General features: G+C 38.5%; 1 long non-coding RNA gene across 10 annotated transcripts in view; it reads left to right on the top strand.

Moving 5' to 3' along the window:
* Positions 1 to 25,404, top strand: part of LOC143654287 (uncharacterized) — a 397,473-nt gene that overhangs the window by 182,987 nt on the left and 189,082 nt on the right. For 6 of the 10 annotated variants that reach the window (XR_013161744.1, XR_013161743.1, XR_013161741.1 and 3 more), the window contains exons 4-6: positions 2,456 to 2,547; positions 2,626 to 2,805; positions 6,987 to 7,187. The exons of 2 other annotated variants lie outside the window; for them this stretch is intronic. This is a non-coding gene — a long non-coding RNA (uncharacterized LOC143654287). The remainder of the gene's footprint in view (positions 1 to 2,455; positions 2,548 to 2,625; positions 2,806 to 6,986; positions 7,188 to 25,404) is intronic. 2 more of the 10 variants (XR_013161748.1, XR_013161749.1) reach the window with 2 other exon arrangements.

Here is a 25,404-nt window from a genome sequence, read left to right as displayed (position 1 = left end):
TGCAAAATCAAAGCTTTCTAGCATCTGATCTACACATTGGTTTCTAGATTTATGTTTCATGGTGTCCCAACATGAGCCCTCTGCCCAGTCACGATTGTTCTATATCCTGTCCACCACTGGCCTTTGCACTTGCCAGTCCCCCTGCCTGGAGCTCACTGCTCTCCATGCCTTTCTCTACATGCCTCAATCCTCTGCAGCCTTTTGTGAGCCAGTCTAGCCTACCTCTCTCATGGTAGGCAAAATAATGACCCCTAGAGATGTTCACATCCTAACCCCTGAAATCTGTGAATATGTTACCTTGTGTGGCAAAGGTGACTTCATACATGTGATTAAGTTAAGGAATTTGAGATGGGACCTTATCCTGGATCATCCAGGCTGGCCCAATATAATCACAAATGTTCTTACAAGAGGCATGCAGGAAGGTCAAAGTGAGTAGAAAATGTGACAATAGAAGCAGAGGTCAAAGGACTGCAGGGATGAGCTCAGGAATGCAGGTGGCCTCTGCATTAACTTCTGTTTGTTATACCTAAAAGTGATTTATGTTTTACTGGTTGTATCTCAGTATTAAAAGATGTTTTATCATGTGTACATGTCCTATATCCCACACTAGTTAGTAAATTCTTTAAGAACAGGGACAGCATCTTAAGCATAATGGAAAGAGTATTGTATATTGTGATGATCATTGCTAGATGCTGCAACAGACTACAAAATTCTAGTGGCTTGCCATGATAAAGGCTGAGGAGGGTACTTCTCCATTTGGTGATACATTTGTCTGGTGACACAGCTTATTGACATGTGTCTTCCAGGTGTGCCATGGTAGAGAAGAAAGAGAAAGAGGAGGCACACCAAATTTTAAGTGCCTAGTTTAGAAATGACTCATCACTTTCACATTACCATTTGCCAAAACTCATCCCCATGGTCCCAACCCAATGGCAAGGGAGGTTGTGGAAAAAAGGGGAGCACATGGATTTTTTTTTTTTTTAACTTAACGTCTCAGTCTCAGCCATTTAGAGATTTTTAAACCAGACACAATTGGGTTCAAATCCTCATTCTGCCTCTTACTGGCTGTGCGACCTTGAACAAATTACTTAATCCCTCTGAGCCTTAATTTTGTACCTGTAATAATTCTCACCCTGGGGCACTGTCATGAATATTCATTAAGATGATAGCTGTGGTGATAAAAATGATGATGATGATGAGGTGATGTCTGAGAGTGCTTACAATATGCAGATAGGCTCAGTGCTAAGAACTTTACATATAACCCCACCTCATTCAAACCTCAGAACTTTCCTTCAACATACTAAAATGTTTCCATATTACAGATGAGATCCTCAGGCACAGAGGTGAAATAACTTGCCCAAGGGCAGGCAGCTAAAAACAACAGATGGTATTTGAAAACATAGCTGCCAACTTCAAAGTCATGTTTTTCCACTAAGCTTAAAAATTGTCTCTGAGATAGAGATATGTCGTAAACTCTTCGGCTGTTAACCCAATCAATAATAACTAAAATAATAATCCTGCATTTTGAAGACTCACAATTTATAATTACATCTTTTTGGCTCTCAGAAATCCTGTACTAATGAAACCTTTTTTACTTTGTTTAACCCAATTATTACCTAGATGTATTTGCCCGTGGAACACTTTGTCTTTACCCTCTACCATCTGGGGTGGGGGGGCGGTTTAGCTCCTTGAACCATTGGTTAGAAAAATCTGGGTCAAATTTTCCAAGGCAGTCAGACCATCTAGCACTAAAAGAACCTGGAGTTTGCTATTCCAAAAAGGTACAATCAGAGAAGTGGGTGCTCCAGTCAAGGTGAAAATCCACAGTCTTGGGTGCCCTTTCTGCTGTACAAACCCAAAGCATTACCATCCCCCTCTTTCCTAATGTTTGTATCCAGCCTCCCTTCCTGATAGGCCAATTCCTTGAAACACAGCCCTGCTGTAAGATGCTCTTGGGAAGTGCTTCCTTCCTCAAATGGAGATTTAGGGCAGATCTCAGCAGGATGCATCATCCTTCTGTGTCCTGCAGAGCACAAGTGATTCCCAGGTTCTGTTCTAGATGAGGTTGGATGCTTACTGTACCCTTCAGCTGGTAGAGGAAGAGAATGAGAAGAAAGTTTACTCAAGGCCTTGATCAAGTGAGAAGGAAGGGCCCATGGAAATTATAAATGCCCATGCATTATTTATCACTATTATTGCTTGGCACAAATAGCTTCATTCCATTGACTTCTCACTTTTAAATGAGCTGGGAAGAAGGCCAAAGTTGTTTTGCAGATTCCCCTGAGAGAATGTGAGTGAGGCTGTGGTATTTGTGTTTTAATAACTTGGAGAGTTTTTCTTTTGTTTCTTCTAGACGATATAGGAGGAAATTGGGCCCTTGTCTATCTTGTTTCAAGTTGAGCTCAGAATTGCTGACAGATCCTAAATCATACACTAATTATTTATTTCACTACAGAAGCTCAAGGAACCCCTGAAAATTCAAAAATTCAAGCAAAGAGAGAAGAAAGATAAAAGACACTCTCTTCTTGCCCCTGGAAGTGAAACCCAGTAAGTGAAGGTAGTGACATGAAACATTTTCAAAGGGAAAATTTGCATTCAAAGTTGACATAAGTCTCTTGTTTCTAGGTATATTTTGAAAGGAGAGATTTCAAAGAGCTCACTACACACCTCCAAAATTATTTTTTGACTATATTCTAAATCTGCAAAATAAAGATTTTGAATCTATGCTAAAGATTTTTAGAATATTCAACTCGTACCAGAGGCTAGACTAAGATGCAAGTTTATCCTCAACATACTCAAAAGAAGGTGGGTCTGAACCAGCTGAGTACTAAGACATGCCTGCATTCTCTAAGCAGCTCTTTGCACAAAGGGATTAGCTGTCAGATCTGTAGAATCCTAGGCACTGCCTTTCTAATGTGACTCTTTCTAGTGGTCTCCAAGAGTGCCTGGGTACAAAAATCTCAGTCCAATCAGTCAGTCCAGATTAGCAGGGTATGCAGCTCACAAAACACATGGCAGAAGAATAGCAACAGATTCAAGACATAGGTGGTCAGAAAGAGAGAGAGTGTCAGACAGACAGACATAATTTTGGGGATAGGGAGCAAATAAGAGTAGTGATAGAAGTAGCATGATTCTTTCTTTAGAAGACTTTCTGGTATTTTTAGTATCTCAGAAGTCTCAGTGTGTCCGATTCTCTCTGCAGCCTCACAGGGTTTGTGTGTTTCACATTCCTTTTGCACTCTCCCTCTGCCTTCTTTCTGTAACTGAAACTGAAAAGGCATAGTGAGACGCTACAAAATTGAGAGCCATCTGGGGAGTCTCAATTGAGGAGCAGGGACCTCTTTAAGGCTTATAATCCAGAATCTCAGAGAGAGCTACATTCTGAACCCCTGCCCCTGGCTATTCTGACCCCAACTGACTGGCTGAGAATGGGGGAGGGAGGAAGGGTTGAGAAAAGGCAATTGTGTAATGCAAGGAGAAAGAGGAGATCTGATGGAAAAAGCAGAAGCCAATGTGTTGGCCATACTGCCAAATGCTCAACTTTACTACTTAATTACTAGCAGTAAACCCTGCAAAATTAGGATGACACCAAGTACTTCTCAGAGTTCCACAGGCTTTAAATAAGAAAACATGGAATTATCTAGCACTGAGTTCTGAATCAGAGTTACAACTCTTAATATCTTTGTAATTTGTAATTCTGTGCTGTTTCCCTGTCTGTAAAGTGGGGTTAATGACAATGCCTAGTTCATGCGATATTGTAAGGATTAAACTGAGAACGCTCATGCATGTAGCAGACGTTCGATAAATGAGAGTCATCATTTTACAGTATGGAATCCCTGCCATGACTTTTAACCCCATCTTTGGGGTTATATGACAAATACATGACAAATATCATTGTCATGTGATTTCTTTGTAACAGTCCTGGCTTCAGAGTACATACCTGTCATCGTTCTCACACATTAAAGCCCCACCCACTCACATAAACAGCCATGGACTGTGTTGAAGTAGAATGATATCTGTCTCTTTCCTACAGAACCTCTAAAAAGTCCCTGAAACACTGGATTTGGCACCTCATGTATTGAAAAAATCATGTAACTGGGCACAAAAATTATTTGGGTCTGCCACTTACTTTCCTAGAGAAAAGAGGAGCATTGGTGAACCAAGGATGTATAAGGCTAATTTTGCTTCATGTCTAACTCTGTTCAGGCAGATAGAAAGATCCAGAGTGTGTTATAGCAAGAACATAAAGGCTAACAAGAGCTCATTTTGAGTATATCTTCCCAAATCCTCACAGAGTGACATATTGCAGGGTTTTGTTGTTAGCAGGGCATTTGCTGCCTTATGTGTTAATTATTCTTATAAGTTTTCTTTATTTTTCATTTAATTATATGGAGATTCCAATTCTGAATTTCACAGTACATTTAGTAACATGGCTCTTGTACCTTGAAATTTGCCATAGTGGGAATATTGACACCATGGAGATTATCAAATACTAAAAGTCAGGGCTTTTTTATTTGTCCTGGAGAGCCAGTTGTTAGATATTCACTAGCACAACACTGATGTATTTCCTTCCTAAAACAGACACATACAATGTAATGGAGGTACAGCCCACCATTAGTCAAAGGAATTTCAGGCTTTACAGTAAGAACAAAGCTGAAATAGCAATAGGTGATTAGAATTGGGGCCGCCTTTAGTACTCACAAACTCTAAAGTAAAAAAACTGCATAAACAGATACAAATAAAGGTTAGTCACATGGTTTTTACAATCACAGGGGCACAAGATAAAGGCTATACATCATTATCAAGCATCAAGACAGCTTGACTACAATTCAAAGATTTCAGATATTCCCTTCTGTCTACTCCAAAATACAAGAAAGTGAAAAGGAATATCTATATATTGATTCAGCAATTAAAATCATCCCTTAAATTCCAATTTCTCAGTTACAGTAGCATACCACATGTACATTTTTTTTCACTTCACATTATAGTCTGCTTATCTTTCCAGGAAATTAATATTCTTTTGCAATATGATTTTTAGTGGTTGTTTGAAAACCTGAGGGCATGAAGTAATTACAAGGCTTCGCACATAGTGTCATCCTTTTCATTGGAAAGTGAGGTGTCTCTGTTAACTACTGCATGGCAAAAAAATTCCCATGAGCTTGTGCCACCTGTATGTGGAGAGGTCAGAATAATAAGCATATTGGTGCTATTTCCAACCACCTGGCTGCGCTCTCTCTTGAATCTTTGACTGCTGATTGTGAGGCTTCTCAAATTCCTTCCTGGTCTGCCTACCAGGAGAGAACAAATGAGGGAATTGCTCCTGATTACCTGGAAAGGTTACCGCTCATCCAGGAAAGAGAATGGAAAATCCATTTTAATAAATGAAATTGAACATTTTTAAACACAAATACACCTTCCCATTCCATCAGTGAGCTCATTGCCTCTCTGGTACTCAAACATCAATTAAAATAATTATTCTTAAATTATCATTTCAATCTACTTTTCACACAAAGGAGCATTAGACATCTGAAGATTCAACTCAGAGCTATTATCTGTTAGGTGATATTAATTATGATGCCAGTTGTGTGAGACTGTCTGAAAACCAATTTAAAAGCTCTCCAAATCTACCCCATCTCCCATGCTCTCAATCCCCTTATTCTGGTCTCTTTTTCCTTTTTCCATAGGACCTTGATCATTTTCTCACATGCTATATAACTTACTTGTTTTTTCTATTTACTGCCTGTCTCCCTCTGTTAAATTGTACGCTCCATAGAAATCTTTATCTTGCTTACTTATGTAACCCTATACCTTGAGGAGTGCTGGCAAAATAGTAGATGTTCATTAAATATGCTTTTTGATGAACCTCACAACCCTAGTGTAAAGTGGGTGGCCTTTTAACATACATGGCTAATTTTCTATCTATACCCCTGAGAACTGCTGTGGGTTGGACATCAACATCAGCCATAAGCATAGGAAAGCAGGAGAATTGGGTTCAAGGGTCATTCTGCTACTGTGTCAGGAATAATCAAGCCTCTACATGTCATGAACTACCACACAATTTACCTGCTTTAAGAAGATAAAAAGCAGGAGAGCAGGAAATGATGCCAGAGTCTTCAGAGAAGCCCATCTAGGTCAACATTATTCCCTGGATCTGTGTCCAGGTCTGGAGAATGCATTCTTGCCATGTACCCCATTTTGACCTTGGGTACCATTCAGTAAGCACCAAACTATGTGCTAATTGTTCATATGAGCACTGAATACAGAGTATTTCCTTTAACACTGACAAACCCTAAAATCATGTATCATTATGCCCATTTTACAGAGAAGGGGATTAGAATGGAGAGATATCAAATAGCTTAGTCAAGGACTCATTTGAGCTGAGTTGATCTGAGTCCAAGCCTATGGTCTTACCACTGAGTGGCTCTGCCTTGCTTCAAGACTTTGAACAATAAATTTCATACAGTTTTCTCATTTGTAAAATGGAGATAAAACAGAGTTCTCTGAAGGATTAATTGAGATAGTATATGTAGAATTGCTTATCATGGTGCCTGACACTTAATAAGTAGAAGTTTCTTTCCGTCTTTCCTGTTTGATAAATGTTAAACCTGAGGCTCAGAATAATTAGGCAATTTAGCTAAAGTATCATTTGCAATGACAAGCAGTACTGGGCAGGAATCCAGGTCTCCACACTCTCCAACTGTGCAAGTCCATGGCCTATCCTTTCTAGTTCTTCTCACCTAAACAGATTCACAAATTCAACCAAATGAGTAGATCTGTCTCTTCACTTTGCATCATAATGAGGAGAAAAAAATCACAAATACAATAACAAACAGCAAACTAACAGCAAAAATAATTTTCAAAACTCCTGATTATTCATAGTCCTGATTAAAGTCATAAAAACTAAAAGGTATCATCTATTATGTGTCTACTTTGGCCAGACGCTACTGAAGCCTCACACACGTATGTTTTATTTACTGTATCTACAGATGTAGAAAATGAGGCAGAAGGAAGTTGAATAAATTGTTCAAGATCACACAGCTGGAGGGGGAAACTGAACACAGATCTATCTGGTTCTGAACATCTTATTTTTCACCTGAATGTTGAATTGCCAATGGGATTATTTCTGGTCCTCATGACACTTTCTGTCATACTCTCTGGTAAATACAATCCCTCAGTCACACTCAGTGGTAAGTACAATTGTGAAGATTATCTCTCCAACCAAAATGCAGGCCTTTTGATAACAAGGAGGGAGAACTATTATTGTGCATATTGCTCATTACACTTAGCATAAGCCTTTATATTAAGGGATAGTGAATAAATATATTTGATTGATACATCAATAAAAGAGCTAGACTTGAATTCCTCTTGGAAATGTTAATCTCCCAGGGCTAACTCTATAAATAAGACATTGCTGTAAGATAAATGGAGACAAAAAGATCCTGAATCGCATGTAAAAATATGATGCATTTTGGTGTTGCTTCTCTCTGTGCGATATCCTTTTATTTTGTACAAGCTTGTTGTAACATTTCCCCATTCATCTGCTCTCTTCCCAACTAATGCCAGTTCTGCTCTTATATAAAGTCCCAAACTGTAATTCACACTCTGTGACCACTCCAGGAACATGCTGTGGTGTCATTTATGCTCATGATCTAGATGCATTTGTTTAGGCAGTGACTTGTGGCTTCTGTTGTAGATGCATTTGTCTTTGTTCTGTGCCTTTATCTAATAACTGATTCTTCTTAATCATGTTAAGGGGGAGACAAAGTTTAATCACACCATTCATCACAATGGAGACACAATGTTCTAAGAAGGGTGTTTTATTGCATTGTCCAAACTGAGTATTAATGTGAATAATTTTGACAACTAAGAGATGCTATTATTTATCCAATTAGGACATTATGGTAAGTACAAATCTATTCTAAGTTCTCAATGGAGATGACAAAATGAGTCCTATTCAGACTCCAGGTGGGTTCTGTCTGACCCGGGAACCTATAGAATAGATTCCGCCAAAGTTAGAAGGGTACTTAAGAAACTGATAAACAAAACAGGCCACTCCACATAGCAAAATAAGTAACAGTTTATTAGGAACTTACAAACCAGGAAGCTGATCCTGGGTGGCCACAGGACATTCAGAGCAGTGCTCCATGCCCAGGGTACCAGGGTGTTACACGGGCAAAAATAAGGAAGGCACAGAGCCAAGTTGGGATTTGCAAGATCGTGAAAATATTTCTCAGAAGTGGCTGATAGGTAGCAGGAATAGTTTAGTGCAGAAACCTGTCATGTTTAGAAATGTGCGTATGCGCTTTAGGATGCACTTACAAGGAGGAATTTGTTATTGTTGCTTTGTCTTCTCTAGGAATTTATAGCTTCTCTGGTTTATGGCTTCATTCTCCAACCCTCAAAAAACACACTCTTATGTGCTACATGTCTCTCTTCCACAAACAGCCCTAAGCAGCAATCGAAGGTCACATCTGGAGACAGAATTCACAACAATATGTTATATATATATCTATATCTGTATATATATCTCTATATATCTATATATATATAATCTATCTATCTATCTATCTATCTATATATATATATATATATCAATACCTATGCCTGCTAATGTCAAGAGGAAAAGTTAGTATAGCAGATCCCCAAATCCCACTCCTTTAGGTTAAAAGGCCATATCATCCAAGGCATTTCATCTCTGGTAGAAGTTGGCAACTGTCTGCCCACTCAGCAATCAGTCTGGTTATGAGTTGCAGGCACTTTAGTTGCCCATCTCAGGAATTTATTTCCTTCTGCTATAAGGATTAAACACATTAACCTGGGGACAAAATATAAGATGTTTAGTAGGAACTAACATGGGGAGGCCATTACCATTCAGTAATATTCCAGTTACAGGATCACATCCAAACAAGATAGTTCCCAACACTGTTTTCTTCCCCAGGGAGTTATACCAAACTTCACCCCCAAATGTTCTATGGTATCAGGTAGGACATTATATAAAGGAACCTGTTTATTAAGCCATAATAGGAGTTCAACTTCTGCCCTGACTTTTATACATGAGGCTGTCTATAAACTAGAACAATATAAAATAGCAGTCAGAGTTATTGCTAATTCCTTTCCCTGACCCCAAGGAATAAGAATACTTATTTACCTGGGTGACATTTTTCCAGTGTAAGCCCCATCAAATTTGGTGGGTGTGACCTGTGTCACTCTCAATATGATTTCTTGTTCTATTATAATTGGAGAAATACCTTGTTCCAATGTTACTTCTATTCTTATTGCTGATGGAATGGACATCAGGGTACTGAAACACTTATATGCTGAGGTTTGTCTAGTCATCGGTGCACTATTATTAGCCTAATTGCTTCCTGTAAATGGGGTGCCCACCAAAGTAATGAGTGGTTGGAGAATAACTGCTGTAGTTCTAGTTATAAAATACTATTCTTCCTCTCTATCAGGCCAGAGGCCTGGGGGTTGTATGGTAGATGAAATGCCAGACAATTTATTTTTCTTGCACCAGTAATGGAATTTATGACCTATAAAATGAGTGCCTTGGTCACTTGGTCAATGTGTTGTGGGTGCCCACACATATAGGAAAGTTTCTCGAGTCCTCATATTGTTGAAGCTTGATTCACTTCTTGACTCCCCAAAGCGTGAGGAATGCCTGAAGCAGTATCTATACAGGTAGGTGAGTACTTGTGTCCATCTGACAGAGGAAGGGATCCTAGTCTATTTGCCAGTATTGCCTGGTCTGTGTCCCCTGCAGTGTCATACCATATCATGGGTTCACATCCCGTAAGGACATCACTGGCCAGGTTCACATCCCGTAACGACATCACTGTATTTCAAAAGTTATGCAACATTTTACATAATTCCCATACATTCTTTGGACCTGTATGTACCAATTTATGGTGTAGCCAATTGCTTGGTCATGTTTTTCATCAACCCATCTAATTTGTTAAGGTGTTAGCTTCCAAATTTCCCAGAGGCATGTATTAAGTATGGGCTGGAACATGCCAGATTGTTATTTGGGCATCTGGATTTTGTGCCCTAATTTGGTTGTCTTTCCACAGAGCTTTACCCCATATGTCTTTACAGGCTATGGTCCATTTCTCCTGTTGCCACTGTGCCATCCAGAGTGTCGGTACACAATTCACAGTCCAGCTGTTGGTGCACTTGGAGATTGGCATAGGCTCACAGACTATAACCATCCAGATGGCTCGTAGCTCATCCCATTAACTACGCTGACATTCTCCCTCATCCATCCATATTTATTTGAACTGCTATTGCTTGTCATAAGGGGGCTATCCTCTGCAGGGACCATCAGTATACCAGGCATCCTCCGATGGGATTTCCTACACCCCCTATTATCGATGTTACTGTCTCTGTCACTGGCACGGATAATGTAGGGAAGTTCAGATTCTCTACGTATGAGCCTGCCCCTGTAATTTATGTAACTCCTCAGATAGTAGGCTAATATGGTGAGAACTCAATTATTGTAAATAAGCAAGTCATTTTTGTCATATGCTAGCCTGCATACAACATTTTTGGGTCTAATACAAGTGTCTTTAACCTATCCTCTTGTTGGCAAAGGCATTTTCACAGTTATTAGCAAAGTAATTGTTATAGGCTCAGATTGCAAAAGAGTGAGATATACTGCTAATAGTTGTTGTTCAATAGCACTACACTGGTCTGTTACTTTACATTGTTGGAAGCAGAACCCAAGTGGTACATGTTTCCTGTTTTGATTTTGCCACAGGCTCTACACAAACCCTTCTGGGTAGCTGGCAACATCTAATTAGCAAGCTTGCCCTGCTATTAAGGTACCTAGAAATTGGATCTCTTTGACCATGCTATTTTTGCTTGTTGGAAGGCTTCCTCAGCCTCAGTGTCCCAAAGCTGTTGAGCACCCTTTAAAAAAATTTTTTTCCATAGGCAGGCTTTTAAATTAAGCACCCCTTTTAAATTAATCTATGCAGTGGTTAATGTTTTTAAGTTAGGTGCAGTATAAAGGGTCTCCAGTAACTTAATAAGCCTATGAAGGCTCACAGTTCCTTTATGGTATGGGGAGTTGGACACATTTGTACTTATCTATGACTGCTGCCAGATCAGTCTTTATCTTACCAGACCAAACCACCTATAGGAATTTTATGGACTATTTAGACCCCGAGATCTTGGCATTATTGAAGGCCAATACTTAGCTCATTAAAAAGTGCCATAATCGTGGGGCCACCATTTCTAGTGATGTAATACTATCAGAAGTAAGCATAATATCATCAATATAGTGAAACACAGCAGCATTTGATGGCTTTTCCCATCTTACTAGATTAGCTGCCACCATTACAATGGTGGCACTACGTAAGTACCCTTATGGCAAAACCTGCTCCTCTTCCCATGTAAATGCAAATTGACTTGGGCTGTTTTTGGTCAAAAGGCGTTAGCTAAGTCTAATATATAATGGAAATTTCCTAACTAGGCTGATAAGCTACCAAGAAGCATTGCAGTATTTTCCACTGCAGCATAAATTGGGGAAACAACTTTATTTAATTCTCAATAAATCAATTGTCATTTTCCAACTACCATCAGGTTTTTTCTCCTGGTTCAGTGTACCCAGATCAGGTACACTGGGGACCAATGAGCACCATCCCCAATAATTGATGTCACCGTGCAGATGTGAAGGCAAAATTCACAGGTGGGGGTGGTAAGCTCTATGTCATATAACACATCCACCTCTAAAATATATTCAAGAATGGGAGAAATACATGCAATATATTTTTAAGGGGGTGAGGCACCCAATTTGCAATGTTAGGGTAGTTTGCACTACCCATATGACTTTTCCCCCATATACATTTTTGACCTTTAGGAGCCCATTAAATCTCTGAGGATTCCCATACATGAGTGTGCACTCTGCTCCAGTATCAATAAATTGACTACAACATGCAGATGTTTTGTTGGAGAACAGTAGATAATGAGCTCTACATGAGGTTTTTCAATTGCCTGCTGTCACCCTGTTTGCAGGCGCTGTGACACCCCTAGTCTTCAGAGGTAGAGGGTATCCACCCCATTATACCAGAGTTATGTTCTGCATGGGGTACTGTGGGAGTCATAACTGGCGGCACAGATTTAGGTGTAGGCAGCGGCTGATATCTTTTCTCCTTAGGCAGCTTTTGCCAGAGTCCTACTAATAAAGCATTCGGTTGTTTATCTATTTTTTCTATTGGTGCTCTTGAGGCAAATAATAATTTCATAATTGTTTAAAGGTTACTTGTACAGGCTCCTTCTGCCCATTCTCTTGTGAGGTCCCTTTTGTTACTTTCCTTCCCCTTTCGGCCATATTTTCTGTCTCACGCAAGTCTGCTATTGCCTGTGCTGCCCAGTGAACAGCCTGGCCAAGTAGTGGGCTTAGAATAGCTACTAACATCCCATACCAGTTTGGAGTTTGGAGGCTTTTATCCTTCATACTGGCTGTGAATATTTCATCGTCAGATCCACAAAGGTGTTCACTGTATGCTGCAAGCTTCATACGTAGTTCTCTGACTATAGCCTGTGGTTCTCCCATAGATGGGCCATTTGCCTATTGTGGATGGCATACCCCCATTATTAGGTCAGTCCAATTTTGAAGCTAAAATGCACCATACTAATAAATTTTCAGTGACATCTGGTCTTTGCCATGCCTGGTAGAGACACTGATGAAAACAGGAGTGTGTCATTGTACTAACCATTTTTGCGATTTAAATTCCTGAAAGCATAATACACTCTTCCCCTATGACCCATAATCTTAGGAACCAAGCAGTCATGCTTTCTCGGCCCTTATATTTCAAATTTTCTGTAAGTTCTACTGATTCGCTGGGGGTATACTCCCTAATTTCTTTTTACTTCTGAGCAGGGATCTCTCCACTAGGGTCATCAGGATCCGTGGTTGCTTGTTTGGGCTCATCTTCAATGTCAGTTTCTTCCCCCCATTCTCCCTGCTCTGCATTCTTCCAGGGGCCCCACACTTCTGGGTCCCAGCCTTCCCTCTGGATAGCTGCTCAGACCTGCCACCTGTGAATCCTTTGTCAGTGCATTTTTGCCACTTTACATGCTATTACTTCCAGTTGTCCCTCTTGAGTTTGTACCATCTCTGCTAATACATTAGAATTGTTGGGACATGCTAACCTCATAACCTTTTCTAGAGTTGAAATCTCTTCTAATATCCTTCCTTAAGCTTCTACTTTTACCTGGGCTTCGGTAGCATATCTAACTCCGCAGAACAATGGCCACAGTTCTTTTCTTTGCCATTCCATTTGCCCCCTAGGGTCTCCTGCAGGGCAAATAACAATTCAGCTGGTGTTTGGGGAACATTCCCATACTTATGTACTGAGGCGAACTGTTCTAAACAACAGACTACCTTCCCCCATATACTGGAAGTTGGCCAACCCAGGATTTCTTCTGCAGATTCCTTTTTGCCTCAGCTTGCTTGTTTAGGTCTCCTGGCTGGCTCACCAATTGTCTGGTGGGGAACATATTCTGTAGGTTCAAAGGGCACTAAAGACTGAAAAAGAAAGCAGGCCAGGGCCACGGTGGCTCAGCAGGCAAGAATGCTTGCCTGGAATGCCAGAGGACCCAGGTTCGATTCCCGGTGCCTGCCCATGTATTAAAAAAAAAAAAAAAAGAAAGCAGGCCACTCCATATAGCAAAATAGTAACAGTTTATTAGGGAACTTACAGACTGGGAAGCTGATTCTGGGCAGTTGCATTACATTCAGAGCAGTGCTCCGTGCCCACCCACAGGGTTTCAGGGGGTTATATGAGCAAGAGCAAGGAAGGCACAGAGTCAAGTCAGGATTTACAAGATCATAAAAATGTTTTTTTGAAGTGACTGATATGTAGCAGGAGTAGTCTAGTACAGATAGCTATCCTGCTTATGAATGTTTGCATGCACTTTGAGATGCATCTACAGGGAGGTTTTTGTTTTGCCTTCTCTAGGAATTTATGGCTTCTCAGATTTAAAGCCTCACAGGTTCCTTGAGCTAAGTGATATATACCATTGGTAAAACTGGCAAACAGGAATTGAGCATCCCTGGTATAAACCCTGTCCTCTTTCACAGCAGCCTTTGCAGCCTACTTAAGTCTTACCTTTTCTGCACATTAGAGCCTAGACTAGCCTTGAAGTAGTAGATCCTGAGACCTCTTGTCCTCCCTCCCACTGGACGTGAGGAGCTGCAGGAAGAGTAATGTGTCTCTTTTTAGAGTTACCCTCGAAAGAAAAGTGAAGGAGAGTAGAGAAGGAGAATGCTTGAAAAGAAGGAACAGATAGACCTCAACAGATCAAGGCAAGCTTTATCAGAGAGCTTGAGATGGACGGCCCAAGGAGCAAAAGCCTGGAGGACTGACCTAACCAAGAGCTGCACTAAAGGGAGGGAGAATGGCATATTATAGAGCAGAACAGTGTCTTTATGGTTAAGTGTCTGTGGTTAAATGTCTGGCATGTCTCAGAAATTGTTTGGAATAGGAAGGTGGCTCTCTAGTTCACCAGGGTGGGTGAAGTTCAATCAGCCACGAAAGGTTAGGTCAGTTTGGACAGGTCAGGTCGGTTTTCTGTTAGTTCCATCAACCCTTACTCAGGGGAGTCTTTCTGAGGTGTTGGTTTGACAGGCAAATATTAGGAAGCTCCATTGTAGCCACACATCTAAGTCATATTCTCCAATTTGCTTTATTAGCATCAAAGCTCATATATTGATCTCCATCTATCTGACTTCTGGGTTTTTCAAAACTGGAACTAAACTCAGAGGTAAAGACAGGAGTGAGGGCAATTATAATCCCACACCCCTGCAGAGGACTAATAATGGAATTGAGGAACCATCTGAATAGGCAGAAAAATTAAAATCTGTTTCCTCTCTAACCCTTTTTTCCAACTTAAATGCCTTTATATTTGCATAATAGCTTTTCTTTTGTTCCCTTTGTTGTTTCAAACTATTGCTTTGGTGTGCCTTGGATTATCATTTTTATTTTTTACTATCCTCTTGATGGGAGTGGTTCTTTCCCCCATAGTAGATAAAATGTGTTATTTAGGACTCTGTATGTATGGATGCTGGCATTAAGAGAACACATAAGGTTGTAAAATGTTATGGCCACTGAGGTGCCTTGGCAGAGTGGTGAGTCTAAACTCTTGTACGTTCTTTATAGTTGGAGGTAGGGTATGGAGGGAGATGACTTTAATCCTGCCTTTTTGTGCAGGACATTGTGGTTTTAAGGTTGTTATGGTGATGGAAAGAAGGGTGGGGCTGGATTCGAAAGCAAAGGAGAAAGATTTTATAATGACTTTGGGATCCCATTGCACTTTTCAGTGACACGCTGCAATTTTATAAGGTCTTCTATCCTAACAATTTGTGACCTAATGTTCCTTGTCTCCCCCATATTAATGTCCCTTTCCAAGGGGCAATGATAAGGAAGGGGAAGTAGTCCAGAGAGGGGTATTTTTCATGTGGCATATTTTTTTTAAATAATGTCACAAATCAGCTCATAAGTCCTCATGACAGTGTTGAGGGGTAGGAATTATATCCACATTTTCCCACTGAGAAAGTTAATGTACAGAGATAAGAAGCACCTTGTACAAGTTCACACAGCTTTAAAAGAGGAAGGAAAGCGGGAAGGAAAGACAGAACAAATACAGAACTGATGAGATGTGGAATTAGAGAGTCTGGGATTCAAGTTATCTGTTCTTTGCACTATATCAATGTACAGGGAAGAAACTGTAAATTGATTAAAACAGATAGTAGGGTCTCCAGTTTCCCCTGCTTCTACCGTTGATTCTATTGGGGAAATAGAATTAAAAACAAAATCTTCTTATAACCCAGAAAACCTCTCCACATAGGTAGAGAAAGAAAAACAATTTTATTATTGAATAAGCATTAAACCATAATGTGATATATCACAGGCAATCCACTAAAGAGATGGCAAAGAAGGAAGGAAATCTTACCCTATTATATAGCTAAGTGGATGTGACTCATTATATTCATGTTTTCAAAATAAAATCGCTAATTTTTCATATTTTTATGACTGGCTGTAGGTCTGTAATTTGGAGTTAGGTGCTACTGAACTTTGGTCTAACTCCCCAGAAATTGGGGGGATGGGTCTTATCTTCTTTGATGTTTGCATTTCAAAGAGCTACCTCTTAAGTCCTCCAGGAAACATTCCTGAGTTGGGAGACTGGCAATGGCATACAATCTCTTTCCCCTTCTTTCCCCTGAACATCCTCTTTTTTGGCTTCTTCCTCCTGACCTGAACCTTGATAATCAGTGAGGTTTGCAAAAATAGTTCTCAAAAGAATTGTTCTGAGAAATGCTAGCATGGAATTGCACCAACTACAAGAGGCACAAAAACTGGAATGATCTCCAACCAGTCTAATCCCTATCTTTGCAACAATTACAGATGAAGAAAACTGCACACCGAATCAGATTACAAGGAGCTGTACTCTTCTCTTCTGCTTATCCTATGAAACTCTAACTCTGCTTTGACTCTGTTCAGTTACCTACTCTTCAGGTGCTCCCTAATGCACGTCAGCTGGAATAAAGCCTTAAACTTCTATTTGAATCACTTAAATTATTTTTTTCCTTGACAAAACATATTTTTAAATAGATGACACTAGACTGAAAAGCTTGTCTGATTGGGAAAGATAAGGCTTGGAGAACACGGTTCAAGAAAAGACAGCAAAACAAAGATATGAACAAACTATTTCCTTAAGAAATTACAAGATTTTAGAAGGTTATAGATAAACCGAATAGAAGAGGAATTCAGATAAGAAAGAAAAGATGGCTGATGTTTTTAGAAATGTGGGGTAGTGGGGGTGGGGGGTTGAAGGACTCTGAACACTGTCTATGGGACAACTAAAGAATTTTTATCAACATGAAGGCTATTGTTTAATCATAAGGCATTCATATCATTGTGGTGTAATTTTCAGTCCACTCCTTCATCCCAAATGTTCAATCATGTCTGTTAGATGTGTAAATGAATGTGAGTAAGCTGAAGGAATATAAGAAAAAAGGGTTGAATCTGTGCCATGTAGGTTGGCACAAAATGCAGAGAAGCGAACAGATGAATGAAGTGTAATGTGAAATGAATGTTTTACGAAGAGTCCACAATTAGCCACAGGAGGCTAGGAAATCATAGGCTCCAGGGATTTTCTTCCAAATGTGTTAAAAAAAAAAATCAGTATTTTTTAAACAAACTTTATCTTACAGAATGGTCTTAAATTTACAGAAAACTTACAGATACAGAATAGAGAGTTACGTATGCACTGCATATAGTTTCCCCTATTAGAAACTTTTTACGTTAGTGTGGTACATTTGTTTAAGTATTGAGCCAATATTGATACAATATTATTAACCTAGAGTTCACAGTTTGTTCAGATTTCCTTATTTTTACCTTTTAATGTTGCAGGATCCCATCCAGCTACTACATTATATTTTTTGTCAAGTCTTCTTAGGCCCCTCTTGGCTGTGACCATTTCTCAGACTTTTCTTGTTTTTGATGACCTTGACAGTTTTGAGGAGTACTGGTCAAGGACATTATAGAATCTTCCCAAATAGGAATTTGTCTGATATTTTTCTCATGATTAGAATGGAGTTATGGTTTCAGGGAGGAAGACCACAAAAGTTGTGTCATTTTCATCACATCATATCAAGGGTACATATTGTCCACATGACTTATCCTTGATGATACTGTCTTTATCACATGATTGAGGTGGTGTTTGTCAGGTTTCTCCACTGAAAGTTCCTCTCTCCCCACCTCCTTTTCATAATGTACTCTTTGGAAGGATATTGCTGCTAAGCACAGCCACACAGCTCACACTTAAGGAGTAGAAGTTTTGCTCCACCTCCTTGAGGATAGAGTAGCTACATAGATTGTCTGGAATACCTCATCAAATGAGATTTGTGTCTTCTCTCCTATTTATTTATTATTTATTTATTCATATAGTCATTCAATCACTTATTTATTGCAGTATGTATTCATGGATATTTATTTTGTACTTTGGGAAATAATCCAATACTACTTTATTTTGTTGTTTACATTGTTCCAGTTTTTTTTTTTATTGCAAGCTCTTTCAACTGCCTGCTATGTCCCTTTGACATCTCCCATCATTGTGGCCTTTTTGTTGTTGTTATTTTGAGCACTTTCTTAATTATGAAGAGAATGAAAAACCAAGCCAAAGACTGGAGAAAATATTTGAGAAATAAAACCCACGTAGTTTATCAAAAATATATGAAGAACTTTTAAAATGCAACTAACAGAAAACAAACAGCCCAATGGAAAAGTTGGCAAAAGATCTGAACAGACCTAAACAAAGAAGATAAATAGATGGAAAATAAATATATACAAAGATGATCAACATCAATTATCATTAAAGAATTACAAATTAAAATAATAAGATAACCTAAGACAGAAGCTTAGATGATTGACTTTAGATTTTTTCCTTTTCTGATATATATATTTTTAATGATATAAGTCTCCTTCTAAGAATTGTTTCTGCTGCATTTCATAGATTTTAATAAGTTGTATTTTTGCTTCATTTATTCAAAATATTCCTTATTTTTCTGGTTTCTCCTGAAATTCTTTGACTCGTGTTTTTTGGAAATATGTAGATTAATATCTAATTATTTGGGAATTTTTCAGCTATATTCTGTTACCAATTTCTAATTTAATTCCGTTATGTTGTGAAAACATAATTTGCATAATTTCTATGCTTTTAATTTTTAAGGTATGTTTTATGCCTCTAAATGTGGTCTACCTTGGTTAATATTGCATGTGAGCTAGGGAAGAATTTATATTCTGTTGTTGGATGGAATATTACATGAATGTCAATTATATTAATTTGATTGAGAGTGCTGTTCAGGCCAACTATATATGAGTGACTTTCTGCCTCCTTGACATATCAATTGCTAAGAGAGGGGTTTTGAAGTTTCCCAACTATACTGGTGAATTTGTCTATTTCTCCTTGCAGTTCTATCATTTTTTGCCTTAAGTATTTTGATACTCTGCTGTTCAATGCACAAATGTACAGGATTGTTAGGTCTTCTTGGAGATTTGGCCCTTTTATCATTATGTAATGCTCCTCTTTAACCTTGATAAGTTGTCTCTTTTTGAAGTCTTCTTTGTCTGAAATTGATATTGCTACTTTAGTTTTCTTTTGATTAGTGTTAGCATTATACATCTTTCTCCATCCCTTTATTTTTTTTTTTTACATTGGCAGGCACTGGGAATTGAACCCAGGTCTCTGGCATGGCAGGCAAAAACTCGGCCACTGAGCCACCATGGCCTGCCTTCCATCCCTTTACTTTTAACCTATCTGAGCCTTTATATTTCAGTCAATTTCTTATAGATAGCATAAGGTAGTCATATTTTTATCCATTATGACAATCTCTTTTAATTGATATATTTAAACCATTCACATTTAAAGTGATAATTCATATGGCAGCATCAATATCTACCATATTTATAAGTTTTCTATTCATTGCATTTGTTTTTTTGCCCAACTCCACATTTTTCTTTCTTTTCTCATTTTGATTGTTTATATAATTATTTTTATTCTCTAAGAATAATAATTATTCTTCTCTAAAAATAATTTTTAATGATTCCCTAGAATTTGCAATACATATTTTTAACTAATCTAAGACTACCATTACATAACACCATAGCACTTCACTTATAGTACAGGTAACATATAAGAGTATTCCCAATTCCTCTCTTCCATCCTTTTGCAATAATTATCCAATATACTGTTATTATATATCTTTCAACAAATAATTATCTTTTAGGTTGATTAAAAATAAGAAAAATAAAGCATTTTATTTCCCCTTCTTTTATTCCTTCTCTGATGATCTTCCTTTTTATATGTAGATAGAAGTTCCTGACCTATGTCATTTTTCTTCTCCCTAAAGAACTTATTTTAGTATTTCTTTCAGCAAAGGACTATTGGTAATAAATTCCCTTAGTTTTTGTTTTTCTGAGAAAGTATTTCTCTTTCACTTTTGAAAGACAATTTCACTAAATTCTAGGTTACTGGGTGTTTTTTTTTTCTTCCGACACTAAATATCTCATTCCACTCTTTTTTGTTTATGCAATTTAAGCATGATATTCCTTGGTGGAGATTGTTTGGTATTTATCCTGCCTGGTATTATCTGAGATTCCTGGATCTGTGGTTGGTGTCTATCAATAATTTTGGTAAATTCTGAGTCATTGTTACTTTAAATGTTTCTTCTGATCTTCTGCTCTGTTCCTTCTATCTTTTCTCCTTCTGGTCTTCTAATTACATGTTGCAGTTTTCAAAACAGTCCCATGTAAATATTCTTGGATATTCTTTTCTATTTTTTTTCTTTGCATTTTAGATTGGGAAGTTTCTATTGACATATCTTCAAATTCAATGATTCTCTCCTTGGCCATGTCCAGTCTACTGACGAGCCTATCAAAGGCATTTTTATATCAATTACAGTGCTTCTGAGTTCTAGCATTGCCTATCAAAGGCATTTTTATATCAATTACAGTGCTTCTGAGTTCTAGCATTGTCTTTTAATTTTCATATAGTTTCCATCTTTCAGCTTACATGACCCATCTAGTATAATATGTTGTCTATTTTTTCCAGTAGTGTACTTACAGTAGTGATGTTAGTTATTTTAAATTTCCTGTCTGAGATTTCCAAAATCTATCATATCAAGTCTGATTCTGATTCTTGCTTTGTCTCTTCAGATTGGGTTTTTTATTGCCTTTTAGCATTTATTATACTTTTTTGTTGAATGCTAAACATAATATATTGGATAATAGCAACTGAGGTCGGTGGACCTTTAGTGTGAGGTTTTATGTTGGCAATACTAGGAGATGGACAGTGTTTAATGTTTGCTGTAGCTGTAGGTACCAGAAGTTTTCAATTCCTCTTGTATCCTTGTTTTTGTCTCCTCTGTTGTATTTGGGTATCCCAATGTACTCTTCCTTAGACAGAGTATTGACTTACAGTTCTTTTAGCTACAATCCTCTGTTTTACTGGAATCTTGTTATAATGATATGGTGGAAGAAAGGGAAAGTGTTTTATAGCCCTATGATTAAATTTGTCTTTTAGTAGGCTTGCATCCCTGTGTGTGAACTTCACAAGTATTTCTTATCTTTCTCTTTCCCCTGAGGTGAGACACAAAGTATAGAGGGGACTGTAATCAGAAAAATTCCTTTTCCCTAGGTGGAAAAATGCTGTAGTAATACTTTACCCCCTAGAGAAAAAGGTCTTTGCTACCTAGAATACTCTGGGTGCATTTAGCAATGATTCTTCTTCCCTCCTGCTGTCAGAGTCCTGAGGGGCACTTTCTTGGTTATTCACCATTAGAACCTCATGAAGTTCCTGGAGATAAAAACATACAAAAGTGAGCACCACCCCTGCCAAGGTGATTGCAACTTCTCACTCTCACGCTTCTCCACTCTCAGCCTCCACCCTTCATCAAAGTTCCTATGTAAGTGTTCTTACAAGCCTATGACTCTAGTTGCTTCTGCTCCAGGTAAGCAGATCTTGTCTGATTCTTGGGATTCACCTCTCTCTATAGATTTTAGGGTAGCAGTTTGCCCTATAAGAAGCATATACAAAAGGAGAGTTCTCTGGTCTGCCTGAGAAAAGTATTTGATTTTCAGTTTGTTCAGATTTTTTCTGTTGTAAGGATGGGAATGGTAGCTTTCAAGCTCTTCCATGTCACAATAGAAACAGGACATCTTTTCAGATTTCTAATGTACACTTTCAAGCATATACAAAAGGAGAGAGAATAGTGTATGACCTCCAAGTTCCAACAGCCATCTTGTCAACATGGGAAATTTTTTAAATCCTTATATTGTTTAAGTTACTATTTTGTTGTTGTTTTTGGTTTTCTTGGGTTTTTGTTTTTTGTTTTGTTTTGTTTTTTTACAAGCAGATGAACTTAACCCTTAACTGATCTACTACCTCTCCTGTGGAATGAGTTGCTGTATAGTTAATTATGGGAACACAGGTTCAGGCACAGCACAGTCTTTCAGCAAATGACCATTTTTTTTTACTTATACAACACAAAGGGTACAAATGAACAGCAGAAAAGATCCCATTGTAGCTAGTCCCCCAGGGAGGCCAAATGCTTGATCAGGGTCAGTGGATAGCAGCTCTGTATGTCCCACTTCACATCACAGACGAGAGACACTTGTGCTGCCTGAGTGATGGAACTTTATACAACTCGGGGGCAGGGGGCCCTGCCAATGAGTAAAAAGCATTTATCATGCAATATTTTTGTCCTGGCAAGCAGCTGGGGCTGGTGGAGATTTAACGGATGTCCCAATATTCTTGTGGTATTGTGAGGTAGAAACATACTGAACACCTGCATGCAAACAGGCAAGAAAGGGAAAGGAGGGGGTAGATGAGGGTTTCCCAGCTTCATCTCTCTCAACTTATATCTCTTTCTTTGGGCATTTACTATCTGATCTAAGGTTTAAGAATGAAATGTATCTTGTCTTTCTCTCTTTCTCTTTCTCTTGCGTGCTCATTCTCTCTTTCTCTACCTCCCCACCCCACCCCACACACAAATTCTCAACTTCCTTCTCCCTTTTTATTAATCCTTCAAATATTGTTTTTCCATACCTAACAGAACATTTGGACACAGTAGACACTAGATAAATATTAGTTGGGTGAATGGATAAATTATGTTTAGTTATAGTAATTTCTGAATGTATGAGGAGGCTCACTTCCTAATCTATTACCAGTGTCCAACTCATGAGGCATTGACGTCCATGTCCCCACCTTACCTCAAGAGCACAGAATTTCTAAAGCAAAAACCAAGGCTTGAATGATTAACAGGATCATTTGTCAAAATAAATAGCTTAGCCAAATGTCCGAGCCCAGTAGGAATTATTTCTATCCAAATTATCTGGATAATTTGTTCAGTCTTACAGATGGCTTTCTCTGTGGCGTCCTGCGGTCCTTGTAGTGCCTGTGGCTGTGGATATGCCAGTGCTTGGCTCACAAATAAGTACAGGGAAGTAAAACTGGGCAGAACTGAAAAAACTGATGCCAAGAATTAGAAGCAATTTCTCTAGGCATTCCCATGAGTTGTTTGCCTGGGAGTGCAGGGAAAAAGTGTAAAATGGAGAGGAACTTAACTATATATCACCTTTTCCTTGTCATTATTTGAAGTTATATATATAGTTTTTTGTTTTTCTTGTTGTTCAGTCTGCTTGTCTTTACCCCTTTAGAATGTGAGCTCCAAGATGGCGATGACCATTTCTCTTGCTCTTCTCCTAACATGGGAACCTGGTACACAGTGGCTGATTAATAAATACTTCTTGAATGAATGAATGCCCTGATGGATGCATCAATGTACCTGTTAATGATGAACTGGAAGCCGCTAGAGCCAATACTGTTTCCTTCTGTGGAGCTTACTGTTCTCATCAATGCCTGGAATCAGACTGCCCAGAATTAGCACTCTTGCCCTGCCTTTTGTGCAATATTGTGACTGGTCTTACTTTCTTACCCATGCTGACCTGGTATCTTTATCTTAATATGTAAAAAATAATTACACTGATCTGTATACTGAGTACACTAATTGTTGTATTACCTGAGAAATCATTAGCTGGTGCTTGGCACACAACAAGTACTTGATAAATAGTAGTTATTTTTATTGTTTCTCCTTCCTCAAGTTCATAATAATCCATAATCATATGATCTTAAAAGCTTCCTTCCATCTCTAATATTCTTTTATTCCTACTTTTTTTCATTCTACTAACTTCTTTATACATAAAAATTCTTCCACATAGTTTTTCAAATGCAAAGATTTAGTTAACGGTATGGTACCTCTCCTATAGAGGTTTTAACTGAACAAAATAAGCCACAACATTTTAAAGTATTTTAATATTTTTTATTTTATTGCATAACATATATAATATAAAATTTTTCACTTTATAAATTTTTAAGAATACTCTCATTCTTTTTTTTTGTATGCTGTATGGCAGGTGTCACATTTCATTCTTTTTCATGTGAATATCCCCTTATTGTAGAACCATTTGTTGAATTTTTTTGTTTGTTTACTGGTTTTGTTTTGTTTTGGGAAGTGCATGAGCTGGGAATCAAACCTGGGTCTCCCAAATGGCAGACAAGAATTCTAACACTGAACTAGTCTTGCACCCCTTTCTAAAATTTTTTTTTTTTTGCCTGGGCAGGCACCGGGAATCAAACCCTGGTCTCCAGCATGGCAGGAGAGAACTCTGCCTGCTGAGCCACTGTGGACTGTCCTCTAATATTCTTTTAAATCACAGAACTGCATCAATATATAAACAGGCTGGATTTTCAAAAGTTGTGTCCATAATGATTTTATTATACATTCAAAGTGATTAAGAGGGGTCTGATGTTGCAATCTCTAGTTGCATCTTCATCAAATATGAATGAATCAGTCCTCTGAAACTTTATAATTTTCTGTTCCCTGCTGATAGTATTATAATAGGCAGCATTTTCCAAGAAGGGTCTCATCTATGCTGAGAATCTGTTGAGAGCTCTCTTCCTAACTTGTGACTTCCATGAGTGTCATGGGTGACTCCTGAGTAGCAGTGATATGTACACTTGCCATCTTCTCCAGCTTATGTGCTGCAGCATTTCAAAAAGACCTTGTGTCTGAAGAACTGCTAGTGACTTGCATTGTTTCATCAAGAGCACTTTCCTTGTGCTTTGAATTTGCTCTAGAACAAATTCCTAGTCCTCTCTTGAATTAACATCAGACCAATAGCATCAGATATTGCTATGGATCCTACAGATTAAATCTCAGTTTTTTCCCCCATAACTTTTCCTCATCCACTTAAATAGATTCCTCCTATGTACAAGGCAGGATTCTAGACACTGGAAATACAGCAGAAAACAAAACAAAGAGCCCTGCCCTCTTGAAGCTTACAAACTAGCCATAGGGACAGAATATTAAAAAATAAGCCAGTAAACATGTAATATGTTACAAATGGTGATAAGTTTCAAGAAGAAAAGCACAGGAGGTTAAATGAGGTAAGGGTACTGTACAGTGGGGACTTATGGATGTTAGGACACAAACAGTATTTTATTTTGTAGACAATGAGCAGACAAAGCCTGTCTGTTCAAGTGTATTTGAGCTGAAAACTGAAGGAGGATAGGAAGCAAGCTGTGTTGCTTTCTGAGGGAAAGTGGTCCAGGCATCAAGAACTGTCCCTCAGGTAGATGTGTTCTTTGTTTCAGGAACAGTGAGGAGGCTGGTGCATGTGGAGTGGAGTGAACATAAGAGAAAGAGAAGTAGGAGATGAGCTTATGTGGGGATGTGTGGTTGTCAGGGGAACAGATCATGCTGTGGGAATCTCTCTTTGTTTTGAAAAATGTTTACTTTTAATGATTCATCCCCTTATCTGTGCTTTTCTCAACATGTTT

This window comes from Tamandua tetradactyla, chromosome 13 (assembly GCF_023851605.1).
Source record: "Tamandua tetradactyla isolate mTamTet1 chromosome 13, mTamTet1.pri, whole genome shotgun sequence".
Taxonomy (NCBI): Eukaryota; Metazoa; Chordata; class Mammalia; order Pilosa; family Myrmecophagidae; genus Tamandua; species Tamandua tetradactyla.
Note: the sequence above shows the minus strand (reverse complement) of the source record. Positions and strands in the feature narration are given on the sequence as shown.